We start from the raw sequence: 22,500 nt of genomic DNA on the forward strand, positions 1-22,500 counted from the left end.
TAACTTGATTTGATAAATGAATTTTCTTTTTTAAATCTTGAGTAATTCTTGATGGTTTAAATTTTGTGATTAATTTAAATTCATATATTTGTTTATATTTAATTCAAAAATTCTATATTTTGTGTTATCATAATATATATTTTCAGATTGTATTCTAAATAATTGTGAATTTTAATTATAAACTTTGAATCTGAAAAATAGAATAACATTTTAAGAAAAACAGTGTTTCATTTATTGACCATCAGTGAATAGGATTGATGTGCATAAGGCAAAGTATCAACATGTTTTGTTCTTTTTAGTTTTCATAATTAAGACCAGGAAACAGTTAAGTTTTTTGGAATGATGCCCTTTTACTCTAGAAGATTTCTAGTTTAATTTGCAGAAAACATATTCCTTAGTTTGATTTTCCAAGTGATAAATAAGTTTTCTTAGGGATCACTGTTAAGCTCAGTCGTAACAATTAATGTTATGAGTTCAGGTATCTGGCAGTGAGGTATATTTTTGAAAACAATGTAATAACCAGGTACTTGATAGCATCGTGACATTATATATATATATATATATAACTTAAATGCATATATACTATATATATATTGGATACATGCATACATGATATCCCTTCTGAAAATATTTATATCACTGCAGTCATATAAAGGATATCATATATATATAATATCTACACACATCACACATAAACATATATATAAACAAACTATTTAATTTATCCTTCATTTAAATATAATAATTCATTTAAATATATAGAAAAATAATACATTCATACTTACAATAGACATCAGTTGCAAAGCACTACAGGTCCATTTTATAAACTTTTGTTCCTTATAAAAGTGCAACTTAAATGCACTAACTTGCTTCTTGGATGGTGAGTCCATTGATCACAAAGGACTTCCCTAAAAAAACATAAAAATATCTTTCATTTAAATATAATAATTCATTTAAATCTTTACAATAGGGAAATTTGTTGCGAAGAACGAATTTCATTTCGTCCCAAAAACATAGAAATTTCCACCCGCTAAACTATTTAGGTTAATAGCTCTCGCTGTCTATTGCGTCAGTCATTCATTATTTTTCTTCTTCTTCTTCTTCTTCTTCTTCTTCTTCTTCTTCTTCTTCTTCTTCTTCTTCTTCTTCCACCGGTTCACTGGTTCCCTAATTTATGGCATAGATAAGGCCTTGGATATTCGCGAGCATGCCACCGGGACAAATAGAATTACCTCCATCTCCTGCCTCGCCAATTCTTGCGGGCGAATTCGCCTGAAGGCATATTGACCCGGTATTGGCCCCAAGGCCACCTGAACCTACTTCCTGTGGTACTCTCTCTCTCTCTCTCTCTCTCTCTCTCTCTCTCTCTCTCTCTCTCTCTCTCTCTCTTCCCAACTAGGAGTTATGCTGAGAAGAAGAAGAATAAGTCTTCAAGCTTTCAATCTCCAAGAAATATATGACAGTTGAATCATCTAGAGAGAAGATGCATACTTTAGCACTTAGGAGCCAAATGTGAAATTATAGTTTGCGCGAATAGAAAGGAAAAGAGTGATTATTTGTGAAGAAACTGAAAGGTGTAGGGTTACAGGTCGAGTAGAGAGGAAAACTAGAGACTACTGAATAAAAAAATTGTTAATTTAGAGTTGTATGGCTACGACTGAGTATGACAGACTAAATTATTTTAATAGCGATTTCATATGATTCAGAAATCGAAAAGATCAGAATTAAAACAAATACTTTTGGGAAGATCTAAATCGATGTCCGTATGGTTTGGAGAACGTAAAAAAGGTGGTTTTGATAGTTAAGTGAAATAATTCAGAGAAAGATGACAGAAATATGTGGACTGTATAAATAGAAGGTTTGTTGGAAAATTATGTAATTTGAGGAATAATTACCTACTGAAAGGAAGATAAAGAGAGTGCAGAGATGGATGGAAACAAATTTTAGAGAGTAAAAAATATTAAAATATTGAAGAAAATATGATAACTTCTCTAGATAGAATAAATTGATGTACAAGTAAATGGAAAGAGAAAAAGACTAAATTACGATTTAGTCTCCAAAGAAAAAATTTCATACAATGAAATCTGAGATTTAAGAACTTTAAAAATAACAGAAATGTTATGGGGAAAATAATTCCACGAAATATAATCCCCCTCCCCTCCCCAACCTTCTACATAATATGCATACTTAGATTGTGCTTCCGGTGCCAAGTGACTCCTGATACCGCTCTTGCCCGCAAGTTCACTTCATTTAGCTTCGAACTGGTGCGTTTACTGGGCCTTAACTGGGGTTTTTGGGGTCAGTCAAATTTTCCCAACTAAATCTTCTTTGGTGAGTTTTTCCTCTTCTAATAAATATTTAGTAGTGGGTTTTTATGTGTTTTTTAGGGGATATTTCAAAATTCACCCAACTGGATATTTGGGAAGCGTTTTCTCTTCTAGTAAGTATTTAATAGTGGGTTTTTGTGTTTCTGGGCATTTTCCAGATTTTTCTGACTAAATCTTTGGAAAGTTTTTTCCTTGTTTGATAAATATATAATAAAAAAAAAATTCATGTTTTCGGAGATTGTTTTATCTGTCTTTTTGTGGTTGACCTTGAAAAGCTGCCTTGTGGGTAGATTATTCACTCTTTTTTCTCCTTTTTAAAAAGCCTTGCCACACATTCTACAATCTAGTTAGTATATGAGGTGTCACTTAACTGAAAGACAAAATCACCAAATATACATAAATAATTCAATGTGGAAAAAGGAAAACAGCAAAATAAAAATTCCCAAACAAGATCAGCATTGCCCACAGAACCCACACTACGTCCCTGGCGTACAGGAATCCCACTGTATTGTTTAAACTGAAGCTTTCCCCTTCGTCAATGAACGCATTTCAGTGCTATTTCCCTCCTGAAAACGGGGAAGACCCGTTATGGAACTGTAACGTCATCGTTATAATAATTCTGCGAGGTGGAACGATACATCTGCAAAGGAAGGAAGGAAGGAAAGAAGGAAGGAAGGAAGGAATCCCGTGTATTTTGCTCAAAGACGCCAGACTCTCCAGTCTTACCAGCGTCGAACGAGTTCCTGGATAAATTGCGAACATTTGTTAAACCAGTTATGTGCGGAGTGGCAAGAAAACTGATTTTATTTGTATGTCTAATTTATCTTAATTTAAGCATGTTCTTCTTTTTGGAAACTGTCCTGTTTTTGGTGATTTAACTTCCCTTGTTTTGTCAGTGACTTTTTGAAAAATGCAGACATGTGGAAACATATCACTATTGTTATCCTAATTACTTATCAAACTTCTTGAATGTATAAGAACTCATTTTTTTATATAGAACCTCTTTGCCATACTGATTTATTTACATTATGAAAAAGAGCAATTTGATATTATGCAGCTTTTCATTCAACATCCTTGAAACTTGTCAATATATATATATATATATATATATATATATATATATATATATATATATATATATATATATATATATATATATATATATTTATAAATATTACGCTGTTCGCCCTCGAACATTTAGGGGATAGAAATCAGGCCTGACTGGTACAGGGAAATTGCTTTGTCCTAATGATAGGTGGTGCATTTAGGCATTTAACCCCATAGGCTGGAAAGTTTGTAAACAAAATATGTTAGGCATTAGGGGACCTAAGTTTCAGAGAGGGTTTACGCCAATGACCCCTAGTTATGGTGGCCTCAAGCTTTATTCTATGCATTCGACGATGTCTTGTCAAGGTCGGATTGCCCGGGCGGTATAAGTCCTCCTCTGGAAGAACGGTTAGGTCGTCAGTGAGAGAGATTCCAGCTGGTCGCTGAACCAGGGTGACGCCAAGTATGCGAGATAACGATAGTTGGACTTTATTCCCTTATTTTTACTCCTACGTCTATCTTAATTAGTGAATTGGGAAGACTGCCAGAATAACTCCTGAGGTCCTTGTTGATGCGAACAACGTTCGTCCTGGCAAAGTCCGATTTTTGTTGAAGCTTCGTCGATTGACTAGTATCCTTGTTATCGTATTTTTTCTTTGTTTTCCTTCAGCCACCACTTAGGTATATGTTTACGAAGTTCAGATTAAGTCAAATTATTTTATTGTTAGCTTCAACCCCATTATTCCAGTAAAATAACCAGATTTAGGGCAAGTTTCAAAATCAGGTTAAATCTCAAAATGCTTTGATTGCCTCAAGGCCTCAATGTTTGGAAGAACTCGCTTAGGCGAAATCAAATTATCTCAAATATCTTTGTTAGGTTAATAACCCTAACTGGCGACCTTGGCTAATTAACGCCTGTCTTTGAGGTTAACTTTGGCTTCAAATGACAGGTTACGTGTAATCTTGGTTTGCAGGGCCAATAAAATTTACGTAAATTGAATAATACATGATCAACCAAGACTTCTCACGTAACATTGGCGACTATGCATTAGAATCTAAAGTACATTTTAGAGAAGAATCCTGGAGAAAAGGAAATTAAAATTACATTAATTCCAAAAATAAAAGTCAGATATCGAAACTCCATTTCATTCTTCCAAACAAGGAACGAAATAATAATAAGCAGTAAAGAGGATAGTTATAATAACAAGTGTAGCGAGAATTAGCGTAGGAAGGTGCGTCGAGAGCAGAGAGTCATAATTTTGTAACGGTTACCAAAGGGCATTTTACCGTGTTCGGACCGTGAGAAGTCGTTCAAGCAACGTATCTTAAGGCCGAAAAGCGGAGCCCATTTCATGTACACAAAGTAATTTAGAAATCGCGTCGGCAATTTGATCGTTATTGTTTGCATATAGCGGAATCATTCAAAAACCATGTCAGTGAAGCGGCGAACGAACGGAAGTAGTAATTGTATCATAAAATACATTTTCAGTAAAGTAAATTTGGTCCGTTTCCAAATCACGCAAATTCTATTCCATTGTTTGCCGAGGATGTTTCCATCACAGAAACGATAACAAAAGACACAAAGTTGTTGGTAATTTAGTTTTCCATCCGTAACGTAAAACGCCATGCATGATTTGTATATTTAAAGTAAAATCTGGATACCTGCATTTGTTTCTTGCTTGTTTGAATTTGTGCAAAGAAAATACTCCGGCCAAGGGTTGTTTTGAAATTGTTCGAACTGTTTGTGAGAGAACGTCATTTTGGGGTTTCCGCCAGCCGAGGCTGTTTTGAAATTTAGCCTAACGGGACCTTGGCCGCCATCTTAACGACCTCGTTATTGTGACCTCGTTGCCTCCACTCTGGGGGCATTTTCTTTTTTTTGGTTCGTAGCTTAACCCAGAATATCTTAGCTAGAAAAAAACCAAAGATAATTTAGGCAGGGAAAGATAGGCCTTAGTTAGGGAGTAATACCACAAGTTCCTATACGAATACCTACTATAAAATCATATAAAGAAAATTTAAATTTTACGATAAACTTTTGTGACGCCGGCTCCCCGGAAAATTAAGAGATAATGAAGTAATCCTAAGGAAGCCAAGACGATGCATCTATATCATTTTATTAAGATCCATGCCATTGTGCATGTATAAAATCTTTGTTTACATGTTCTCAAGCAGCAAGAAATTAGCTGATTGAAAATCTCTCTCTCTCTCTCTCTCTCTCTCTCTCTCTCTCTCTCTCTCTCTCTTGTCATTTCAAGCATTCCCTAACCTAAGTGTACGCCGACCCTCTTCAAAGAAAGAATGGCCGACACCAGGCTAATTAATCTGAATACTTAAACCAAATAAAAAAAACACCTCTGTCCCACAATAGATGAGGACAAGTTAAGAGTAATTACGATAGTGATAAACTGTCGGTCACGAGTGAGGCCTGCTATCCAGACCGAAGCAAACAGTAGTTTTCACCCTCTGAAAAAGAAGGGGCCAGCCGTTGCCGGTACTGGGACCAGCCACTCACGAGGATCTTTTAAGAAAAAAAAAAAAACCCAAATTGCTTTATTCCACAGTGCCAATAATTTGCAGCACTCATCACTTGAATAGCTCTCTCTTTTACCTTCCCTTTCTCTCTCATTCGATTGTTGCACTCTGCAGGTGTGTAGAGTGCCTTTCCTCCCATATAGCCTAGTTGGACTCCAGTAGAGGGTCCCTAGGAACACATTAGCACCATAAGTGCCACCAAGCAAGAATCCAGAAAAATAAATAAAACAAAACAAAAGGGAACACAGAAGAGAAGGTTCTTCTGAACCTAACCTGCACCAGTGCCTAGGGATACTGAGTGCCACCAGTGTGACCTGTACACGGCACACCCAAACTTCTGATGCCACCTTTTGAAAGGGTGCCACGTCATTGAAGAACATCCGCTGCCCAAGTACGCCCGCGTCGGCCGGTTGGGACGCCCTTCCCCACCAGAACCATGGCAGCAGAGCATTATAAAACTTTCCTGGGGCTGGGGACGGTGCAGGTCTCACCGCTGGAACTTACCTGGGTTAAGGAGCAAGTGGACGACTTGGCCCAGAAAGCGGGAGAAGGAAGAAAGACTCGAGAGGAAGTAATGAAGCCGAGCAGAGGAAGTATGAAGAGGAAAGAGAAGAAAGAGGAGACAGCATGAGTTAGCCTGCAAGGAACTGGTTAGCCCTAAAGAGAGAAAGGAGCTCGAGCTTGAGAGAGCGAAATGGAGAATGCCGAAGTTATGGTTAGCCATCAAGCCTCCAGTCCTACACCTGCCAAACTCAAACGCTCCAATTTCGAGCATCAGTTCACAGTCCCCAAGTGGACTGAGGACGAGCCAGAAGCATGGCTGGAGGAGAGATCGAGGCTCTTTCGATAACTACAGCACCACGGAGACGGAGAGAGCCTTAATACTAGCCAAGCATATGGAGGGAAAAAGCTGGGCAGCGCCGCTCACTGGAGAAGAGCCAGAGAGGCAACATGGCATGGAAGTTCAGAGTCATTACAAAGGCCTACGACGATAACCCAGAAAATGGAGACAACGGTTCCGAGGTCTCTGCCAAGGAAGTCTATTGGTCTTGGACGGAAATGGGCATGTCACAAAAACCAGTCCGGTACGCGCTGAAATTGACTCCCTTGGCCTGCACGACGTTTGAGGATCTTCCATCGACTATGCTAGAAGACCTTCAACGTGTGCCAGACTTCCTTGCGGTATATCTTAACGATAAGCAGCCCTCCACACTTATGAAGCTTGTCGCATGGCTGATTCGTGGGAAACCTTCAATCAGTCGCGATAGCACCTCTCAGAAGCTTAATCATCCTCCGCCTACCTCTCAACTCCACTCACTCAAGAATGGACTGCTCATAAGACCCTGTGCAACTATTGCAAGAAGGGGGCCACGCTGAAGCTGAGTGCCGATACAAACTCGGCACTAATAAGCAGCCTAACCCTACCAGCCAGAACTCCGCTCCCGATTCATCCGCTCAGCCTCTCCCAACAGTTACTGCATGCCACCGAGCCCATCCAAAAGGCCCGTGCAATCTCTGTGGGCTACTAGCCACTACAATGTTGGATCTCTGGCCTGTCCCACATCATGTACCCACCATCAAATTTGTCAACCTAATCAGCACTTCATTCCCGCGGCTGGTCCAAGACCGATCCTTTACCCCGAGACTGAAACCCAGTACATCTCGGCCTCTTCAGAGCACTAGCCTGCCCATGACCTTCGGTCACAGTAGACACTGCGTGGCAGATATTACTTGATCGCCAGGGGCTCAAGTGCCAGCGGTGCTGTGGTTGTGAAACGCGGTGGGAAATGGGGATAGAGGGCCACACCATCACCGCTCCTACTGTCCAACTCCAGGTTATGACACCTTGGGGCACGATACCCCACCGCCTGGCGTGGTAGGTCTTGGCCCGGAGGGTCTTCTTGTTGGGTCGGGATCTTCTCTGCGGAAGCCCGTCACCAACGCCACTCCGCAGCCACGTTACCTCCTCCACGGAGGCCCCCATCTAAAACTCTCAACCATGACAAACCTCACCTTCCGCCCACCAGTGGTCCGCCGGAAGGGGCGCCACCAACCTATTTCAGGCCTAGCCCTCTCCAATCGCTTGAAGGGCTGGCCCACCAAGAGGTCCTCCCCTTCCGCGAAGAGAGATTCAGGAGGAGCAGTGCTTCACTGCAGGACGTGCGCGGCAGACCAGTCCACAAGTGGGAGGGCTGCCCAAGCAAGCAACGCCCAGCGGACCCGAACAAAAACTCACTAGGAGGCTACGATCTCCTGCTGGGGCAGGAGTCCTCTGCCGCGAGCTTAAACCCAAGTCGTCCGAGGTATTGCACTCCCGGACCTTGTCAGGCATGCCTGACCTCAACTGCTGCCAGTGCCACTTGCAGAGCACTGAGCAGGCTCAGACTCCGTCCGGCCACGGACGTTGAGCTACCACCGGAAAAGGCCCCCTATGTTGTCTAAATCATGAGGTGAATCCTCCTCCGGGAGATTTAGGATTCCATGCAGTTGATCATCGCGACTGGAGAGCCTCCAGCACCCGAAACTTCTTCTTTGCAAGATTCTCTTGCAATTTGGCTCAGGGATGAACCCCTGGAGGATCGAAATGGTACCTCTCCTTGGAAGACCAGGAACTGCATCCTCGGCCCAGAAGTCGAGATCGCTCTCGCCCGGTTGCTCAGCAGCCGGAGGAGTCCTCCCGCAGCTTTGCAGTTGCTCCCTGACTCGCGCCCGCAGCCCTTCTGGCCTGTCCCCGGAGTCAGTGCTCATCACCTGCTAGGCCAGCTAACTGATAGGCCTTGAGAACCGAAGAAGCAAAGAAGAAGGGCGGAAGAGAGCCCAGTAGTTGCCGAGCCATACGCTCATCCCCACTAGTGCCCTAACATCTAGAGTGATCCTGGCCCCTTTGCCCAGAGAAGGTAGCCAGTGTGATCTCTTCCTTTTATTTGTACCTAGCCTAGGCCTTAAAGTACGGTACATCAATTTAGTAACCTTGTTCCTTCCACTTACCACCGAGCCGCAGTAATCATGCGGGCAGCATAACTATTTGTAGTAATCTTAACTGTTGTGAAACGAGCCACGATGCTCGTGACACGATGCCCTAAGGCCTCAGTGAGGCACCCATTTATCATGAGGCGACCCTCCTTGGATGCTAACTAGTAAATTTTAATTGTATTAAAACATAAACCATGTTGTATTTAGTTAGAATATTAACTCTTTATGTTGGTGCTACGGTCGGGTTAGGATAGGTTAGGCTAGGGAATATCATAGAGATGTACCCACTAGGCTAGGTCTAAAACACATCTTGATTGTAGGAGTAGCCTATAAAACCGTGAGCACCTTCTAGTACTATTAGAATTAGGGTTAAGAAGTGATTATAGCTCCACATCCTATCTAGGGTTAGTAGTTCTGTAGCTAGGTAGGCCAACCAGGACCAATCTGCCTCAGGGGAAGGAGAGAGTAACCTGGGAGGCGAACAGCTTGTTAGTATAGACCTCACGCCCGAAAAGGAGTGAAGGCCCTTAAAGGGAGCTTTTATAACATTTACGCTGTTCGCCCTCGAACATTTAGGGGATAGAAATATCAGCCTGACTGAGACAGGGAAATTGCTTGTCCCACTCCATAGGCAGCATTTAGGCATTTAACCCCATAGGCTGGAAAGTTTGTGTAAACAAAATATTTAGGGCATTAGGGATTTCTCGCCTCAGGAGAGGGTTTACTCAATGACCCCTAGTTATGGTGGCCCTTAAGCTTTATTCTATGCATTCGACGATGCCTTTGTCAAGGTCGGATTGCCCGGGCGGTATAAGTCCTCCTCTGGAAGAACGAAGCGAGTCAGGGTCAGTGAGAGAGATCCCGGGTCGCTGAACCAGGGTGGCGCTGCGTCACGTCTTAACGATATTCTTTATTCTTTATTACTTTCTCCTCCGCATTTGCATCTTAATTAGTGAATTGGGAAGACGCCAGAATACAAACTCCTTGAGGTCCTCGTTGCGCTTAATAATCGCGCTCACTGTAAGTCCGATTCTTGTTGAAGCTTCACGATTGACTAGTACTTTCTGTATTTCATTTTCTTTGTTTTCTTCCTTCAGCCACCACTTAGGGTATATGTGTTTACGAAGTCTAGATTAAGTCAAATTATTTTATTGTTAGCTTCAACCCCATTATTCCAGTAAAATACCTAGATTTAGGAGTGTTGCAAAATCAGGGTTAAATCTCGATGCTTTGATTGCCCAAGCGTCCGAGATGTTTGGAAGAACCGTTTGCGTTTAAATCAAATTCATCTCAAATATTCTTTGTTGAGTTAAGCCAACCTTAACTGGGACCTTTACATTAATCTGTCTTGAGGTTAACTTTTGGCTAAGTGACAGGTTACGATGTAATCTTGGTTTGCAGGCCGTAAAATTTACGTAAATTGAATAATACATGATCAACCAAGACTCACACGTAACAATATATATATATATATATATATATATATATATATATATATATATATATATATATATATATATATATATCTATATATAAATGTAAAAATCATTGATTCAATATAAGCCTGGCAATTGTAATATGAAAAAAAGAAAAACCAAAATTATCTTATATATTATATACCGACATAAAATGACAACTATTCAGAATCTGGAGTAATAAAAATATAAAAAAAGACTTTTTACCAATTGATTTAGGACGGGAAAACAACAAAATTAAATTTACGAAAAACACATGAAGGGAAAATTAATAGCTGATATTTACACTTAGAAAAAATGAGAAACTAATAATACTGAATAGAAAACGATTCCATCAATAGTTCATTACCAAGAACGAGTACTTGACAAGTGGCAACCTTTAAAAGCTTAGTGATTCCTGTTAATTGGAATAAACTTGGCGATCTCTCATTAATGTTTCTCTCTCATTGTTTTTCACATTTAATCCCTCTCAAAGTACAGACACGTTTTCATTCCTGAAATGACAAGATATAGGGAATCACGGGGATTAATAAGTTACAAAGGAAAACAGAAAATAAAATATTGCTGAAGGATTTGAGATGAGAGAGTAGGGAACGAAAATGAAAAGGAGAAACAATACACAGAATTTCATACAAAGCATATATATATATATATATATATATATATATATATATATATATATATATATATATATATATATATATATATATATATTTATATATATATATATTATATATATCCAAGATAGTATATATAATGATATATATATATATATATTTATATCTTTATATATATATATATACTGAATATATATATATATAATTTATACGCCATACACAAAAATAGACAAAAAATAATAATTGGCCTATCATTTATTTTGGGTGCCAACAAAATAAACTTTTTGAGAAATTTATTTTTTGCTCCCGTTGAACATTGCCAAAGGTTAATAATTTTAATATAATATTGATAAAATTAATATAATGCTTACTTTGGTTTAATAATGCGGCATAAGTATTTACTTTTTAATTTTATATCTTATAATGTATATTTTCTTTATTATTTTCTTTAATTAATTCCATCTAAATCTTCATTTTTCACTCATATTTTATACAACTAGGTTGTGATTAACAAAGATTGTAGTTTAAAAGCAATTCAATTGTATTTATCAAAACAATAAAATGGTGTTGGGCAAACCGCAAGATTGTTATCATCTGAATTTAACATCCCAAGGGTTCCGAAATATCATTTGATATTGATTTAACATTATTAAACCGAATAAGCATTATATTAATTTTGTTAATATATTATAATTCTATTAACCTGCTGGTATTACATTAAATGATCGAAAAAATCTAATTTAATCAAAAAGGCTTTAATTTTGTTCCACTTTTTAAACAAAGAAAATGGTTATCATTATGCCTTTCTTATATATTTATATTTTATACAACAACAATAACAACAACAAATTCATATATATATATAGGAAACCAACCAACATATATATATATATATATATATATCATTATATATATATATATATATATATATATATGTTTGTGTGTGTGTGTGTTGTGTATGTCCCAGTATATATATATATATATATACATATATAAAATAATATATATATATGCTTAATATATATATATATTTCATATATAAATAATATATATATATTATATTTTATACATATAAAATATATATATATATATATATATATATTTATATATATATATATATATATATAAAGGAAAATAAAAAATAAAATATTACTGAACCTTGTTTTTACTATACATAAAACACTAAAATGAATAGGAGAATTGTATACAAACACACACACATAATATGTATGTATATATTATATATATATATATATATATATATATATATATATATATATATATATATATACTGTATATAATATGTGTCTGTATATACATATCATATATAATACATATATATATATATATATATATATATATATATATATATATATATATATATATATATACATACATATATTATAATTTCCCAAGAATCCTAGCCATCAAATGCTTTACTTAAAGCTTGAAAATACAACAGTGCATTTTGGGCACTGCCTGACAAGGAAGGGCGAAAGGAACATAGGCCCCTCCCTTAATCTTTTAATCGTCTATCAACTTTCTCTTCTTGAACCTATGACTGCAGGAGACTTTTGTTTACAGAAGCACGAGGTCAGCCGGGAAGGGGGATTAAGAGAAAAAAGACAGCTGGCCCGTGCCTGGGACTTGGTCATAGATGAAACCAACCCCTGAACCGACGTCAGAAAAAGGGTCTCACCGAATGGACGCGAGAGAGAGACACTGTAGGACGCGAGAGAGAGACACACTGTAGGACGCGAGAGAGAGACACTGCAGGACGCGAGAGAGAGACACACTGTAGGACGCGAGAGACATTACACTGTAGGACGCCAGGAGGGCCACTGTGGGACGAGAGACACACATCGCTGATCGATCTCCTTCAGAGGGCATGCTCTACCACGTGGTCCCTGCATCAGGCAGGGACCCCTGCATTTTGGTACTCAGTGAAGCCCAGCCTTTCCTCCACCGCCATTTCTTGCTGAAGCCACCTCTTCTACAAGGTAAAGTGATTTGTTGCAAAAGTTCTTCCATGTCAGTCACACTGTTCTAATTCTCGAAATTCCTATTTCCTTTTCTATGTGCCAGTATTCCCATATGTTAGGATCTTTGGTTGTTCTATGGGCGGTACGGTAGTTACCTGTTTATTTATTTGGCTAATCCTCTCCCCTCCCCTTTTATTTTCACAGGATTGTTGACGTCTGTGGTGGCGTGGCGCCAACTTTTAGTCAGGTTCGGGCAGCAGAAGCTTGAACAGGTTGTTCTCTTGAAGAGAACTTTTTTGAGTACCAGCAGCAGTTCGACTTTGAGGACGTTTCTTGGGCAGCCGGTGTTTGAGCCCAGACTGGAGCAGCACCAACGAAGATGGTTGTTTGTTGGCCGCAGGTGGAGACCCTGTCGGCAGTTTTTGGCTCGAAGGTGCAGTGGCCCCGTGTCCTTTGTATTTTGGCGAGACGGCAGGACGTCGTGATAATACGGCCTGTTGTCGTTAGTTGGTGGACTTCGCTGGAGATGGCTTTTTGTATCGACTGCTGCTGGTACTTCTTTTTATATAAAGTAATACTGCTTTTATTTTGTTTCATGACCCGGACCTGGCTCATTTTGTTATGGTTTTTTTTTTATTTAAGATTATTAAGTTTAGCTTATTAATAAATCTATTTTATAACCATTTCCTGTATTTTTGTTATTCCTCCTTCTTTGTGTGTGCAAGCTGTCAGATTAGCCAGAGCAGCCACAATAGTTTTTCCATCTATAAAGATCCTGTGTTTTCTTAAGGCCGAAACTCGGTTCTTAACACCATACCAACCTTGCCTTGCTAGCTTCAATGTTACGTAAATGCCCATGTTTAAATAATTACATAAAATCGTGTGTTGTAGGCGTCTTGGCACCCTCTGTGCTCGCCTAGTCCTATGTATATTTTATTGCGTCCTTACTGGCCTTTATTTTGTGAACCTCTCTCTTTACAGAGGGTCTGTTAGCCGAGGAAATCTCTCTTGATTGTGCCTTGTGTCAGCATCGTCATACCGACGGATATACTTTCAAGTTTTCCCAGTTATATTTAACCTCTCAGGCCTTGCCTGCCTGATTAGTCCATTTCATCTTCTGATAGTTCATTTCATGTAAATACACGTAATTTTAAACTTACCCTAACGTGTTTACTTACAAATACCTTGTGAGCGGAGCCCTCAGCTCAGATAAAATCCCCCCATTTTTCCTTGGTGTTTTACGATTTCCTGGATCCATAGTCGTCAGATGTTATACAAAAATAGAGGTAAGTAACGAAATCATTCATTAGAGTGTATAACTGGCTCATGGTAAGCATTTTCTTAGGTCAAATAGTAAAATATATATATATATATATATATATATATATATATATATATATATATATATATATATATATATATATATATATATATATATATACTTGTGTATTGGTATTTGTAATATGTAGTTTTAAATGGTGCCATTGCTTTCATAATAGCCCTGACTGATACAAAAAAAAAAAAAAAGCCTTGCGGTTAAGATGAAATCCTGGAAAAATTATGAGTGTATTACGGATTCTTATCGCTCAGTTTCACATCTATTGAGAAAACTCTGAGTTGACGATAAAATACAACCCCAAGAATCCTAATTCTGATTAATGTGTCGACAGAAAGAGCAAAATAGAAAATGTTTTCCAGCTGTAAACATATTCTATGTATGGTTTGTGCTACAGCCAGTGATGGTATGATGTTTATATATATATATATATATATATATATATATATATATATATATATATATATATATATATATATATATATATATATATATATATATATATATATATATATATATTTTTTTTTTTTTTTTTTTTTTAGGTACAAGAGCCGCTTATATTATTTTACTTTTTAAAGTCATAAATGCTTCCTCGAAATATTTTTTGCTGCTTTTCCTGAAATTGCGTTTCATACAACTGTTTGATGGGAAATTACTCTGTTGATATATTTTCCCATTTAGTTTTGAAATGCACCGGAAATTATCGTTTGTTTTTCGCAGGCATTTATCGTTGTTTATCACTAAAAATTTACTATATTAATGGTAAAATTAGGAAGGCATTACTTGTAAAATATGTAAATAATATACAGACAATCATGCAAGGTGCTAAAAGGTAAAAGAAACATGGACTAATTCTTAGAGTTAAATGTAAAGAATATTATATATATATATATATATATATATATATATATATATATATATATATATATATATATATATATATATATATATATATGTATGTGTGTGTATAATATGTATATGTATATTTATATATAATCAGATATATATATATATATATATATATATATATATATATATATATATATATATATATATATATATATATATATATATATATATGTGTGTGTGTGTGTGTGTGTGTGTGTGTGTGTGTGTGTGTGTGTGTGTGTATTTATATACAATCAGGAGATCCATAAGACAAGAAGTCTTCAAAGTTCTTTATTAAGAAACGTTTCGTGCAATCCTTTGCACATCATCAGTCTGCAATAAACTATAAAGAGCAGTTAAAACCTAAGTTAAAATAACAATTGTTATATACCGACAGTAAAAATTTTATAACAAAGTTAACATAAAAGCTGAACATTTTATTAAAAAATATTAAAATTCATCAAGTTTGTTAAGAAAATGCAACTACCTTACAGTACAACGCAAGAGGGAAGAATGGCCCGAAGAAACGTCAATGCCCAGACAACACCTTGAGCGAGAGAGAGAGAAACCGCAGAAGTGCCATTATTTAAATTAGGGGACAGGTGCTTTATATATAATAACTCAAGGGTAGTTAAAAAGGCAGTTTGAGATGTAGTGCTGAGAATCGAAAAATGTGTTTTTTCAACATGAATTTTACATTTAGTAGCATGTGTTCTAATGCTAGAAAGTTCTGGGTTGGATATACGGGAACCTGTACGATAACTGAGCCCTAAGTGGCTGTAATAGCCGACTTGCAACAGTCTTTTACTGGAACCAACGTAAGTACCAAGACATCTTGGGCATTCAAATTTATAGATAATGTTGGACCGCATAAAATCCTGTAACTTGTCCATATAGGAGAACAAATTTCCAACCTTTCTTTGGATTCATAGGAATCAAATTAATTTTTAAAACCTATTTCTCTTTCAATGATACTTTTTATTTTGAGCGTAATTTGTCTGAGGGGTAAAAGGAACAACAGCATAAGCAAGTTCAATTAGGAAACATTAAAGTTTTCAGAGGGGGAGATATATATTTAGTGTAGCATATTATTAATTATTTTCTGGGCTAGGAATTGAGGATAAGAATTAGCCGAAAAAAACTTGATAAATAATCAATTTCTAAGTGAAAACTGGACCAACTAGGAAGTATATTTGAGAGCTCGATGTACCAGTGTTGTAGAATTAATCTTAAAAAGAATAAAAACAAGAGCTAAATAGTTACTGCCCAAGCCTGTAAACATATTCTTACGATAACAGAAGTCGTAAAAGGCATGTTGATCTCTAGTGATTCTTACATCCAAAAAAAGATAACGAATTTTGTTGTTCAGTCTCAATAGTAAATTTCATATTGGGATGTACAGAATTAATAAAATCTAGAAATTCATGACATTGCCAAATATAAGTGTATAGGGCAAAAGTCATCAACATATCGTTTATATAGAACAGGCTTAGACTGGGCTGGGCAATTATTTAAAATTCTTCTTCCAAATGACTCAGAAGGATTAGCAAACAACGGACCCAAGGGATCCCATATCTTCCTCGATTTCGACCTGCAAAAAAACTGCATTACCGCAAAAGTAAGGATTTGAAGACTTCTACTAAAACCAAAATATCATCATCTCTAAAGATTTTTGTTAAGAATAATTTCAATAGTTTCTGAGACCAGGACATGGAGCTTGTGGTGCAAGACACAGTTTTTATTTTTAATAATGCTCTCTACTTGCAGGTCTTCGGGCAATTCTTCCCTCTTGCTTTGTACTGTAAGGTAGTTGAATTTTCTTAACAAACTTGATGAATTTTAATATTTTTTAATAAAATGTTCAGCTTTTGGTAACTTTTTTAAAAATTTCACTGTCGGTATAATAATTGTTATTTTAACTTTAGTTTCAACTGCTCTTTATAATTTATTGCAGACTGATGATGTGCAAAGGATTGCACGAACAACTTCTTTCTTAATAAAGCTCACAACATTTGAAAACTTATTGTCTTATATATATCTGATTATATACATACATATATATATATATATATATATATATATATATATGTGTGTGTGTGTGTGTGTGTGTGTGTGTGTGTGAGTGTGTGTGTGTGCGCGCGCGTGTGTGTGTGCATAACTGAATCACGAAGATATGGAACGTGATGAATATAAATATAAAGGCAATGCCACGAAGGAAAGAGAAACGACGGAGTGGTACTAGGCCTTTCGACTTACTTTCCTTTACTTAGCAGACTGATAGAAATATAAAAATAAGTTTACAAAGAAAGCTCGTATAAATGACAGATGCGGATTATAAAGGAAAATATACGCCTGGAATTCAACACAGTTGAAGAATTAGTAGACCTAACATGACCTAACATAGACCTAACATAGGGCTAACATATCCTTTGTTTGCCTGCTGGTATTGATGTGAATGTTTTAATCTTGATTTGATTAACCAGGTACCATCCATTAAGTATACTTTAGAATTAGAAATAGACAATTGCCTCCCTTATTTAGATGTTTTAATACACAGAGAACCATTTCAATGCAAATTCAGTACTTACAGGAAACCAACCAACAACTTATGTCCATTTTTATTCTGGCCACCATCTTAATATCAAAATATTAATTTTTTATTCTAAGTTTTTAAGAGCATTATGCATTGTCGGTCCCCAGTATTTGGATCAATAAACATAGAAGAAAAATAGGGACAGATTTATGTTATCCTTCACATTTATTACATATTTGCTATAATAAAGCCTGCAAAAAGTTTTATAGTGAAAGTAACATGGAGAAAGAAATCCCTAAGAACATTCTTAGCTTGCCTTATTTTAGTGGTTTTGAAACCATAAAATCATTGTTAAAATCTTTTAATGTCAACTTGATTTTCTACCTATACTAACACACTAAAAGGAATGTTAATAAAAAAAATAAACCTAAAGAAAGCAACAACACAATATGTAAACTTCCATGTTTGGACTGCCCCCCTCTTTTTATATTGGCCAATCCAATAAAGATTTAGATGTACAAATTAAAAGCATAAGTATTCTGTCAAAACTGGACAAACATCCAATGCAATATTCATTCATATAAGTGAAAACTCTCACAGGATAAACTGGACTGAAAGTTTAGTGACTGCCAGATCGAAAGCTTTCTCTTCATGAAATCTTTTAGAATCTGCTATTATACAGCTCACTTCCAGTTGTAATTTTAACCTTAGGCCGGATTGCATTATTTGGACCTCTGTATTAATAAAATGTCCAAGAATGACCTTAAAGATAAAACCACTGACTTAATTGCTAATTAGTCACCTTGTATATATTTTCTATGTATTCATATGTTTAATATATTTTTTTTTGTGAATATGTTAACTTTGCAAACATTTTTATTGTTTACCATAAGGAAAATTATTGCGTTGTTTTTTTATAACATATGTGATCAGCTTTATCTTTCCATGGTCAATTTTTGGTGGTCAGTGTCTTTCCCTGTATAATCTTTTAACTGCTTGTCCCTGCTTTAAGGGTTGGGCCTAATGTTGTGTAAAACCTCCTAAAAATATATCTGTTTTGTTAGGTCTATTAATTCTTCAGCTGTGTTGGATTCCAGCTACATATTTTCCTCTTTAAAATCCCATGCCATTAAGTTGAGCTTTGTCAACTTATTTTTATATTTCTACCTGTCTGCTCAAGTAAAGGACAGTAAGTCGAAAGGCCTAGCACCACTCCGTCGATTCTCTTTCCTTCATGGCATTGCCTTTTTATATGTATATGTGTATGTGTGTATATATATATATATATATATATATATATATATATATATATATATATATGTGTGTGTGTGTGTGTGTGTGTGTGTGTGTGTGTGTGTGTGTGTGTGTGTATATGCTAGCTGAGACAAACCTGCTGTGTCAGAAAGAACTTTGAAGAACTCAGAAAAATTTTCCTTCATCCCTTTGAATTATTTTGTCGTGTAATGAATGTGTACTATCATTGAAAATACATTTATTCCTTTGATTAATAATTCTGTCTTGAATTCATTACTTTAAATAAACATGATATATACATGTATTCTTATATCTTGGCACTTATCTGATTAAAATGTTGAAAGGGAGAGAGAAAGAAAGAAAGAGAGAGAGAGAGAGAGAGAGAGAGAGAGAGAGACAGAGAGACAGACAGACAGACAGACAGACAGACAGGCAGACAGACAGAATGATTGATTTTGGCAACAGATTCTCAGTTTTTCTAGTATGTCAGTTTTAATCATTCAGAAAGGCAATTTATAAAGTGGCAAAGATTCTCAGTGAGAGACAGAGAGAGAGACTGCAAGCATGAATTTACTTGCTTTAGTTAAAAACCTCATAGATAAATTCCGCTCCAGATTGTTTGGTGCCTTGAGTAAGAGAGAGAGGAGAGAGAGAGAGAGAGAGAGAGAGGGGGAAATAGATTGAATGTTTGGTAGAGGTAGTATGGTGAAGTTGGTGTGCGGTGGTACTAACTACGTGATAATTAGTTTCAGACCTCGTTTAAACCGACTTTATATGGAATATGTCACCGTAACGTCATGAAGCAGTCACTAGAAGGGAATTCGAAGGTAAAACGAAGGAAGAAACAAACGCATTAATGAAGAAATTTGAATTTGAACGAATAAAAAAGGAATATCATACATGTTGATGTCGGTCTTAGGGTACAGCCGCACTGGACGCCGGAAGCATTGAGGTACAGCCATGACTTCAGCCATGAATATATATATATATATATATATATATATATATATATATATATATATATATATATATATATATATATATATATATATATATATATATATATATATTACCCGCCCGAGTTCGAAGGCGGTCTTTGTTTAATTACTCTGTTTTAAGCATAGAGTTCGGCATCTCGCTTACTCTGAGATGTGTTTGGCAGCAAAAGCCGACTTGTTGTGTCAGCTGTTCTTTCATCTTCACATCATAAGTTATTCATTACACCTAGAGAGATTTATTATTGGTGGTGACGTAAATGGACATGTAGGAAGGACCAGAGAGGGTGTTGAGAGGGTGCATGGTGGCTGGGGAGCTGGAGAGAGAAATGACGAGGGAGAGAGAATTGTGGACTGCTCAGTGTCATTTGATTTGGCTATTGTCAACAACTGGTTTGAAAAGAAAGAAAATCAGTTCATCACATAAAAGAGTGGAGCAAGAGAAAGTCAACTTGACTTCCTCATGTGCAGGACACATCTGAGAGAGGTGAAAAATTGTAAAATTTTAAATGGGGAGTGTGTGTGGCAGCACAGCACAGGGGTGGTGTATGGACTTGAAATAAGACACAGTAAAAGGTAGGCTTGCAAGTGTCCCATCTACAATCAAGTGGTGGAAGCTGACACAAGAGGGGAGGCGGGGCATGAATTTAAGGAGAGAGTATTGAGGGAGGTTAGATTGCTACAGGAGGGAGTACAAGAATGGTGGAATCACAACAGTATGGTAATAAAGAGAGTGGGTGGAGAGGAGGGGGAAAATACATCTGGAAGAAACCTCCTGATGATAAGGAAACCTGATGGTGGAATGATGACGTGAAAGAGGTGGTGAAAGCCAAAAAAAGATGCAAAAAAAGATCTGGGAAAAGTATGGAAAGCAAGAAGTTAAAGAGAGGTACCAAAGACATATGAAACAAGTAAAGAAGGCAGTTGCACAAGAAAAGGCAAGAACATTAGATGACATGTACGAAGAGCTGGAAACATCTGAGGGAGAGAGCAAAATTCACAGAATTACAAGGTCTAGGAACAAGAACACCAATGACTACTCCCGTATAAAACAGGTTAGGATGGGACTGGGAGAAGTTTTATAATAAGGATAAGATAAGAAGAGGTGGAAAGAATATTATGAACACCTGTTAAACGTAAAAAATCCTAGAAAAATTCTTTGAAAGATGGATTCCAGAACCTTGGTATGGCACATACTATTGCAGAAAGGAAATAAAGAAGGCCTAGAAGATGAAAAATGGTAGCTTAATAGGACAGATGGAATTCCTGCAGAGGTGGAAGAGCCTGGTAGAAGAAGAAACAGACATGCTGTGGACCCAAAGAAAAATTTAAAGTTAGAAAAGATACCTAAAGGATGGAGAGAAAATTGTGCATCTATAAAAGAGAAGGGTGACATCCAGGATTGTGCAAACTACAGGGGAATAAAGCTAATGTCTCACACCATGAAAATCTAGGAAAGAATAATGAATCAAAGAATTAGAGAAGAAAAATCTGTAGGTGAAGAACAGATTGGTTTCATGCCAAGAAGAGGAACATCAGATGCAGTGTTTGCTCACTGACAGATGATGGCAAAACACCGGGAAAAGCAGAAAGGACTGCATATAGTATTCATAGATATGGAGAAGGCATATGATAGAGTCCCACGCCAAGAGGTTTGGAGGTATGTGCGAGTAAAGGGAACACCGGAGAAGTATGTGAGGTTGGTCCAAGATATGTATGAAGGAGCAAAAACGCAGGTTAGAAGCAGTGTTGGGTTACCTGAATGGATACCAGTAAGAGTTGCTTTACATCAGGGATCTGCTTTAAGTCCATATCTTTTTGACTTGATAATGGATGTGCTCTCTCAAGGAATAAGAGATCAATTCCTAGGTTGCATGTTGTTTGCTGATGACAGCGTGTTATGCAGCACCAACAGAGGGGTAGTGGAGTCAAAACTAGAGCAATGGAGGAAGGTACTGGAAGACAAAGGATTAAAGGTCAGTAGGAAGAAGAATGAATACCTAAGTTTTAATGAAGATCAAGACTCTGAAATTAGTATAGCAGGGGCAAGGTTGAACTGAGCAGCAAAATTTAGGTATCTTGGTTCAGTTGTGGCTGATGATGGAAATTTGGATGTAAAATACCACACAGAGTGCAGGCTGGATGGAAAAGTTGGAGAAAGATGTCAGGTGTCTTGTGCGACCACAGAATCAACATAAAGATTAAAGGAAGAGTGTATAAGACAGTAGTGAAACCAGCTTTGATGTATAGAACAGAAACATGGCTGGTAAAGAGAGTGCAGGAGAAGAAATTGGATGCGTTAGAGATGAAAATGCTCAGGTGGATGTGTGGAGTAACGAAAATGGGCAGGATCAAAAATTAAAGAGTAAGAGGAACTACTAAAGTCATAGAACTATCAAAGAAGGCCCAGGAAAGAAGACTGCAGTGGTATGGCCATGTGATGAGAAGGGATGAGACATATGTGGGGAGGAGAGTAATGCAGATGGAGGTGCCTGGTGGGAGAGCAAAGAGGAAGACCAAAGTGAAAGGTGGATGGAT

Source organism: Macrobrachium rosenbergii, chromosome 31 (assembly GCF_040412425.1).
Source record: "Macrobrachium rosenbergii isolate ZJJX-2024 chromosome 31, ASM4041242v1, whole genome shotgun sequence".
Classification (NCBI taxonomy): Eukaryota; Metazoa; Arthropoda; class Malacostraca; order Decapoda; family Palaemonidae; genus Macrobrachium; species Macrobrachium rosenbergii.